Source organism: Zingiber officinale, chromosome 8A (genome assembly GCF_018446385.1).
Source record: "Zingiber officinale cultivar Zhangliang chromosome 8A, Zo_v1.1, whole genome shotgun sequence".
Classification (NCBI taxonomy): domain Eukaryota; kingdom Viridiplantae; phylum Streptophyta; class Magnoliopsida; order Zingiberales; family Zingiberaceae; genus Zingiber; species Zingiber officinale.
In genome coordinates, this window is record NC_056000.1 from 33,418,802 (window position 1) to 33,428,011 (window position 9,210).

The window sequence follows — 9,210 nt, forward strand, 5'->3', positions numbered from 1 at the left end:
AGAGGCCGAGAATCCCAAGCCTTCGAACCCTAGGTCACCTTCCTCCGTCGGCTGTAAGTCATACAAGCAAGGGTACTACTCACCTGTAGTAGGAGTAGTTCCGAGTATTACTTTGATTTCTTGGCTTTTGGAATTGAAGTGGTATGGATTTTGAGATCTTTTGATTGCTGCCGTGAGCTCTTTGAGGGAGGATTGGGTTTTTGTTTGATGATACTGCCGTAAGAGAAGGGTTGGGGAAATAGAAGGAGGAGATTTCTTAAGTTTTGTTCCTGATTGTGTGGAATTGCCATGGTTAGGGTCGTTGCTCAATTTTCTCTCCTTGCTGTCACAATGAACATGAGATGTTATGTGCCGTGTAGTGCTAGGTAGGTTGAATTCTTCAATTCTTCCATGCTTTGTGGAGATGCCATTTCCGGATTATGTATATGTATCCTTGGAATTTAGTTTTGTTGCCAAGCAATGAGCATGAATTAGTTAGATACTTTCGTGGCTTAGTTTAGCATTTTAGCTGCAGATTTCTTGCTAAGATCCGAACAAGAACAGCCCCTAGATTTCAGATCAGCTTTAGACTCTTCTTCTTGCTGGTTTACTAAGTAGGAGTGGTATTCTTTTGATATGCAGCCCTAAACTTGTTTATTTCCAGCAACCGGGCATGAAAACTTCTTTTCACAGCAGTAGAGTTTTATTCCAATGAGCAGATTGCTAATTTTTCTATTAGTAAAACTTGAGTAGTATTGTTTAGTTTTTCCCTTTGCTATTGAACATGCATGATCGGACTTCATGTCCTATTTCTTTGCTATAGATTTAAGCATGAGCAGTAGTTGAATGTGTTTTACTTTCACAGCTTGATCTTCACAGTATGCTTAACTTGATTCCATTACGTGCCTAGTAGTTAAATCTGTTTTTACAGCATGTTTAGAAAGCCTAAAATCACTTTCCTTTGCTCTATTATATGGCATGATTAGTAAGTTCAAAGTCACTCTCCTTGATTTGGTTTTATAACATGCTTAGATGGTTCAAACTGATTTCCCTAGTGTATTTGTATATAGCATGCTTAGTTAATTGTAATCTTATACCTGTTAAATACATTTACATGACTCTAATAAGCTCTAATAAAAGAGTATGAGAAGTATGAGTAAAGAAAAGATTAGAGTCTAGTTAAAAGAGATAACTAGTAAATCTAAGTAAGAGGTTAGTACCCGACTTCCAAGGTTGTCGTTAAATAAATCCAGGTGACCAATTCCAAGGTCTTGACCCTGGTAAGACCAAGGTCTTTACCTCATAGGACTAGAGGCTCGCTACCTCAGTCACTATTAGAGAGCGCGCAAAAGAAAGATGGTACTAAGCATGGGCCCAAAGAAAAGAAAAGTTAAGAAAAAAGAAGAAAGAAAGAAGAAGAAAGTAAAAGATAGAATTAAAAGATTAATTTCTATTACAAGGATATAGGAAATTGAAACAAGTTTTATGCTTAGAATAAGTAAAAAGTTTAGTTTCTTTAATTCTAAGCTTACAGTGTTAATTTCCTTATTATCCTGTCAGTTAGTGAGCATGTTTAGTATTCAGTTTTATTTCTGTATACCATGAGTACATGCGGCTTTGTTTTAGCATTTCAGTTTCAGTATTTTTGCATTACTTGTATGCACTTTGAGTTTTGTGAGATAGATTAGTACTTACTAAGCGTTTTCGCTTATAGTTTTGTTTTCTTTCCTCCTACTGCAGATAAAGGAAAAGCTAAAATATAAAAGGGAGGCGACAGGGTGGTGGTGATGATGAAGGTGTGTGGTGACTGCACTGTGGAGAGATCCAGAGTTAATTGACAATATTGTCAAAAACCTTCTGTTTAATTCTTTAGTTTTCCTTAAGTGCTATTATGAGTTGAGACTGTAGTTGAGTTTATTCTACACTTGTAATTGGTTTACTTGTGTTATTTGTGGAGTACCGTAGTTGGTTATTTATGCTAGAGTAGTTCTTTCTTTTCACTGTTATTTTATAACTGCGTGGTTGTGAAAAATGTGATCCAGCCGCCTGTGGCTGCGTATATATCTTATGTATCATGGATTTGGTCACCGGTACTGGGGAGATTCTGTTGAAATTTTTCGATAGGAATTCCTCTGAACCGTGATAAATCTAAATGATTCTAATAATAGCGTCAGTGACACTAATAAGTAGAGTAGTAGTTAGGTAATAATCGCCCTTAGAGAGTAGTAGTAAGAAGGGTGGGTTGTTACAATATTATTGAATATTTGATGATGCGATTTGAACTCACTCTTGCAGTGATGCTTTCCCACCACCTAATGGTTACACAAACGTCCCCGGGGCATGATGTCGCGGTAGGACATCCAGATTGTTACCCAGGCACCCGCGGTTCGATCCCCAGCTATGTCGTATTTGCAGGAATTTTCTTCCAAATGGGGAGTGCAATCAAAGGATGATGGGTGTCTGGGTTGGCTGCCACGCGCGCTTCTCGATTTACCCTGGTGGCCGGTAGGAAACTTCTGTGGGACCGGGTTGGTCACCCCAGGGATAGTCAATGAGGCTAACTGGGATTATCATTTTTTTTTTGAACTCACTCTTGCAGAATAATATTTTTATGGATTATTATTATCATTAATCAATAAAATAGTGATAAAACAAAGAAGTAATATGGCAAGATTGATGATGCAATTTGAACTCTTATCAAATAATATCTCCTTTGATCGTTATCATCATTAATTCAATAAAATAATGATAAAGATGAAAACAAACATCTCATGAGTACCTGACCTCTCTTATGTAAAGGGTCACTGTGCTATGACAAATGTCCCTTATAATTTATGTTGGTGCAATCAATTTGAAGTCAAGGTTGACCGAATTGACCAACCTCTTGTTGATTCGAGTTTGAATTTTGATATTTGATCAATTTATTAGTAAGATGTCAAGTAGGTCAATGTTGACCGGATACTTGACAATATCAGAAGTCCAATATGGAATTGGTACTAAAAGTCAAGTAGGCCAAGGTTGATCAGATACTTGACAATATCAAAAGTCCAATGTGGTGTTAGTATAAGGCGAGAAAAGTCTAGATGAGTCATGGTTGATTGAACACCTGATGATCGAAAGACGAACAGGAAGTTGGCACGAACACGAGAAATCCAGGTGGATCATGGTTGACCAGATACTTGGTGATGGTAAGTCCAACAAGAAGTTGGTAAGAGGAAAGTCCAAGTGGATCATGATTAACTTGATACTTGGTGATCGAAAGTCCAACAGAAAGTTGACAAGAGAAAATTTCAAGTGGGTTAAGGTTGACCAGACACTTGATGATTGAAACTCCAATAGAAAGTTGACAATAAAAAAGTGCAAGTGGGTCATGGAGGGCGGAGACTTAGCAATCAAAAAGTCCAACATGAAGTTGGCGCGAGACAAAAAGTCCAAGTGAGTCATGGAGGATCAGACACTTAGCAATCGAAAAGTTCAACATAGAGTTGGCATGAGACAAAAAGTCCAAGTAAGTCATGGAGGACCGGATACTTGGTGATGATGAAAGTTCCGACAGGTCAAGGTAGACAGTATGTTGATCAAAGGAAGTCTTGGTAGGTTGAGGTCAACTGAATATCAAGCAAGATGAGAATTCAACTTAGTAAGGTTAAGACATGAGTATTAGTAGATTAATAGGGCGTATCGATTGACCAATGGATTCTAAATCTCAAAATTAAGATTTTGAGGTATTTTTAGGATTTGTTACATTAACTAGAGTTTCTGCTATAGTAAGTAGGGTTACTACAGTACGAGGGGTACTTTAAACCCTAAACCCTAAAATTTAGGATTTGCTACAGTAATTAGGGTTTACTATAGTAACTTTGGGGTCGTTACAATGTCGGGTTTAAATTTACTGCTACAATATTTTTGCTACAGTGCCAATTGATTGGTGAGTTTTATCAATCGATTGATGGCATGTAGTAGCAAATAGAATTCTTCTAAATTGATTAGTTAGTCTCACTAATAGATTAGTAAGGTAAAAAAGAGTCATTTTATAGGTTTAAACAGTCCGATTCGATGGCAATCGATTGGTGAAGGCAACTAATCGATTAGTAAGCAAAAATGAGCCTGAATACAACCCTTTAAAAGAGGGTTTCATGGAGATTTAAAGGCACCGATTCTTGGGAGTTTTAAAGTAAAGTACTACTGCATTTTCAGACTAACAAGAGACATTTCCAAGCAACAAGAGATCAAGCAAAGTAAAGTTTTGATTATAATGTCATTTTCGATTTCATTTATCTTTGTATTCTTGTTTCCTGTTATATTCTTGTGCTCAAGCTTATAAGAGGCTTTTCTGTCTTTAGAAATTTTTCAATAAGGAGGAAGTTCTTAGTGGAAGTTGTGAGCGATGAGTGAACCCTTGGATTAGTCATCTTAAGGAGGCAGATACCAAGTAAAATTCAAGTATAGTGCATGTGGAGTCAAGTTTGATTCAAGGTTTCCACTATGCATTCAAACAAAAAACACAAGATCGAGACGAAGCATTTAGAGCTATTCACCTCCCTAAAGCTCGTATGAGTCCTAACAAGTGGTATTAAAACAAGATCGCTCTTCACTGGACTAATCGCCGGAAGGAGCAAAGAGCTAAAGGAGGAAGAAGAAGGTGAAATTGTGAGCCTTACAATATCAACAAGTCAAAGGATCAATCATTAAAGGGGTTTGACTTCAAATAGATCCTTGGGATGGATTTAAATATGACATATGAGTACCTCCGTCTTTCAAATTAGGAGGGTTTGCTTTATGGAAGGTAAGAATGGAAAATTTCCTTATAATGGATAGAGAAATGACTTTCTTTATACAACAATGGCTTGCTCTAATTAAGGAATTTAATGTCTCAATGGATAGCAAAGGAAAACTCTTTAAGAAAAAGAAATGGACCGAAGAGTAAGTCAAGAGATCCTAGGCTCATGATAAGGTAACCAAAATATGTTGGATCGAGACCGCGCTAGAGGGGGGGGGGGGGGGGGAATAGCGCTCGTGGCTATTTTGTTCGATTATCGGAATCGTAAGAATTATCGGAGTAATTAAGCAGCGGAATAAAACAAAACAAGCACACAGAGACAGGAGGATTTTTACTTCGTTCGGAGCCTTGATCGACTCCTACTCGAAGGCCCGCGATCCTTGATCGCTTCCGGTGGGCAACAACTATAAGCTCAATAAAAGGATTACAAGATGAAGTACAAGTAAATGGAAACACTAGTTATACCGACGACAAGAGTAGAATTTTGGAGCTTCGGGTCGTCGGAGACTTGTAGCAGCACTTCCGGGCGTCTTTCGGAGCAGCACGTTGAAGAGAGAAGACTTGGAATGCGTTGATCTGAAGTGCTGGTCGAAACCCCCTTATAAAGGGTGTTCAAGGCGCCTTGAAGGCTGTTCAAGGCGCCTCCATGCTGCCTGGTCTTCCGTATGAATAAAACCTGAACTGATCGAACTTCATCCTCTCAAGGCGCCTTATAGCCCTCTCAAGGCGCCTTCTGCCTGCTTCAAGGGGCCTCCAGTGGTGCTTCGCAACCAGCTCAGCTTTTGCACCCGAGGCGCCTCCAAGCTCTATGGAGGCGCCTCGGACACTGTTCATCCGAGGTTTTAGGTTGCTCCTTTGCTCCTGCAGGATCCGTTAGTCCCAAACACTATCACTACAAGAAAATTGGGATTCTACAACACTTAAACGACAACACTTTTTTTAAAAAGTGTTGTCTATTTTTTTTTAACAACGCTTTTAGTGAAAAGCGTTGTCTATTTCATTATTTTCTTATTAATAGACAACGCTTTTCTTAAAACCGTTGTCTATTAATGATTTTTATGGGTCAAATACAACGTTTTGTAAAAAGCGTTGTCTATTAGTCTTTTTTGTAGTGTCTATGATAACGATTTTTAAAAAGCGTTGTCTACTGTCAAGTTATCATCTCAATCTTAAGTGATCTGGACCACTTATCTCAAGATCTGACGGCTGGATCTTCATCCATCTTCATCACAATATGGACGATCCAGATTAAAGGAGGAGAAAACTTCGTTTCCTTACGACAAGTGCTGGTGATTCCTTTCTGTTCGCGACATCGCCTCTCGCGCGGCTAGGGCACGCGACCTCCCACCGCCAGCCGTCTCTTCTTCCTCACCCAGCAGCTCTTTCTTCTCTCCACTACCGCACAGACCCCTCTCAGGAATCGGGAAGTGCGGTGGTGGATTTCGCCGGCGATGACGACGCCCAACAACCTTCCCAACGGCGGCCACCACCAGCGCCCACACCCTCCGCCCGACCCTCGGAGGCAGCGCCACTACCTCGGTACGCCCATCGCCACCCCTTCCTCCTCTTCCTCCGCCGCCTCCTTCAAGGGTTGTTGCTGTTGCCTCTTCCTACTCCTCACCTTCCTCGCCCTCCTCGCCATCGCCGTCGCTCTCGTCATCGTCCTCATCCTCAAGCCCAAGAATGCCCAGTTCGACCTCCAACAGGTGGTCGTGCAGTACCTCCTCGTCGCCCCAGTTTCAGCTGAATCAGGATGAAAGCTGAATAGATAATGGTTGAGATGGAAAATGACAGCGGCATGATCTGTAGCTGGCTTCCTCCAAATCCAAGCTCGAGAACCCTATTGTCAAGCTCTTCGACTGAAGATTTTGGCTCTAGATCGTTACCAGCTTTCTTGGTAGAGAATGGAAATTTGGGGCTTTCATGGAACCCTAGAAACCAAACGGCGGGTGTGAGCTCAAAAACAGAAGGTGAGGTTGGAGCCAATTCCATTAATTGCCTCTCGCCTCAACCGAAGTTGTTTGGTGACTCTAAATCAAGCTCATTTGGAGGGCTTGCACAGAGGATGGCAACAAGAAAAGGTTTCAATGTTCCAAAGCTTGATACAGCCAACATTCCATCCACTAGCTTGATACGGTATGGTTTCTCTAGCTCAGGTCAATCCATTTCTTTGGTATTACGAACTGATGCTGGAGTTTTATATTATTTGACTTTGTTGTGTCAAAGGGCTTGAGGTGTCTCATAGTTGGGAAGATAGAAAAGAAAGAAGATCCGATGCGGAGAACTCTGAGGATGAAAGACGAAGATTAAGTATTGGAGCTTTAAAGAAAAAGGCACTGAGTGCTTCTTCTAAGTTCACACATTCTCTCAAGAAGCGAGGGAAGAGGAGAGATGTTAATAGGACTTCTTCTGTTTCAATCGAGAATGATAGGGATTTGGAAGAGGAGCACGAAGTATACACATTCCGCAAGGGGCTAATTTCTAGGGACTTATTGCCTGATAAACATGACGACTATCACATGCTGCTCAGGTAGAATTTTGGAAGAGGAGAGATGTGTAATCTTTTGCTATTTGCTATAGTGTTTATTTTGAAAACCTTATGTGTGGATCTGTATGCTTAACTGCGGATTTTATCACAATGAAGTAAACGACCTATGAGTATTTCCACTAATGGCCTTGTAAAATACATATCAAACCAATTGGAATCTTTTTTTTTTTGGTTTAATGTAATTTGTGCTTCATTTTATGAGCATATTCATTTGTATCTGTAACTTGAATTTTCTCTTGGTAGCTACTGTCTCCAGCACTTCCACAATGATCATGGGTGAGCTTTTACATGTTGCAGGTTTCTGAAAGCTAGAAAATTTGATCGTGAGAAAGCAACTCTTATGTAGGCAGATATGCTTTAGTGGAGACAGGAATTTGGAGCAGATACAATTTTGGATGTGAGTTTCCTTTCTAGATAATTCTGTTTTTTGTTTTCATCAGACAAACTTCCGTGTCACTTATGCAATTTTCAGCAGATTATCTTTCTTTTCATATGTCTTTCCATTTTTCTTTATTTTCAATGGCTTTTGATGAGAGTTATGAGTGGACAATACCCACTGAGCTAATATAAAGTTATGAGTGGACATCTCAGCATGAAATTTCAAACCATGCTTGTAAATCTTATTAGGATTTTCCGATACTTCAATACTTTTTTTCCCCTTAGATGTATCTTACTATTGCTTTTTCAGTAGACAAGGACTACTTATTATCTTGTCAAACATTTGACAATGAGAAGGAATTTCAGTAATACGAGAAGAATATATCTATGTGATTTATAGCATTAATATGCCTGTTAAAGAAATGTAGCCAGTAAAATATAAAATCAATCTAAGATATCATTCTAGGTTCTATGTATAGAATCATGTGTGACTTTGGTTGCCTTTTTTCTTACGCACTAATTTACCTGCCAAAGATCCATTTCTTTTTTCTGTCTATCCAAATTTTCTCATTGCTGTATGGTGTGAACTGTGACTTTTGTTTTCAACTTTAAGAGTGAATTTCTTTTGCATAATACTGATGGTATTATTTTCTGTGGCAGATATACAATGGTAGGTGTTTTGTCCCAGTCTCAAGCCGACAATCCTTTTTGATCAGTATATCTAGTAGAAGTAAGCATGTAGATCGTTGTCTTCGAGGCCGACTAGCTATTTTGTGCTTTTTTTGTTTTAAATTCGAATGTCACTATCTACTTTGAAACAGAACTATTTAGTCTTTGTGTATAGTTGAATTCTCCTGTAAATACTAATACTTTGTAATTGAATTCTATTGTTTTGGTACGAGTTTGAAATTATTAGTTGAGCTAATTATTGTTATTTTATATGTCAAATTCAAATCTAGACATGGTGAAAGAAAATTAATAATTTTGTAAATATAAAAAAATGATTTTGTAAATAGATTTTTTTTAATTTTATTTTAAAAAGACAACGCTTTTAAAGCGTTGCACAAGTGTTGTCTTTGCCAAAAACAACAACGCTTTTAAAACGTTGCAAAGATGATATTTTTGCAAAAAATACACAACGCTTTTAAAGCGTTGTCTTCGCTACAAACGACAACACTTTAAAAGCATTGTCGTTGAGCAGACTTTTAACAACAGTGCCTTTAACAACGCTTTTTCAGGCACAAAGACAACGCTTTAAAAGCGTTGTCTATTAGCTTTTTTCTTGTAATGTATCCTGCAACACAAAGTTAGCACAATAAACATGATAAATGAAGTATAGACAATCTCCGGACTGTCCGAGTCTGACTTCGGGTTTCCAACCGGAAACCCTAGGTCGACCCGACGCCTACTGTTCCCTCTTCGGGGAACGCGTCCTCACCTACTCCACTCAGGAGATTTACCTGTTGCCAGTCGATCCTCCAGATCGACTGGACTTTTGCTCAACACTCGATGCTTCCGGACTTTC

The 9,210-nt window shown here is 39.1% G+C and overlaps 1 long non-coding RNA gene across 1 annotated transcript; it reads left to right on the forward strand.

Annotated features, from left to right (window-relative positions):
• The first annotated feature begins 6,062 nt into the window (after positions 1-6,062).
• On the forward strand, positions 6,063-8,403 carry LOC122008372. Its single transcript, XR_006119273.1, has 4 exons — positions 6,063-6,895; positions 6,986-7,289; positions 7,605-7,704; positions 8,346-8,403. It is a non-coding gene; the product is annotated as an uncharacterized LOC122008372 (long non-coding RNA).
• The last annotated feature ends 807 nt before the right edge of the window (positions 8,404-9,210 follow it).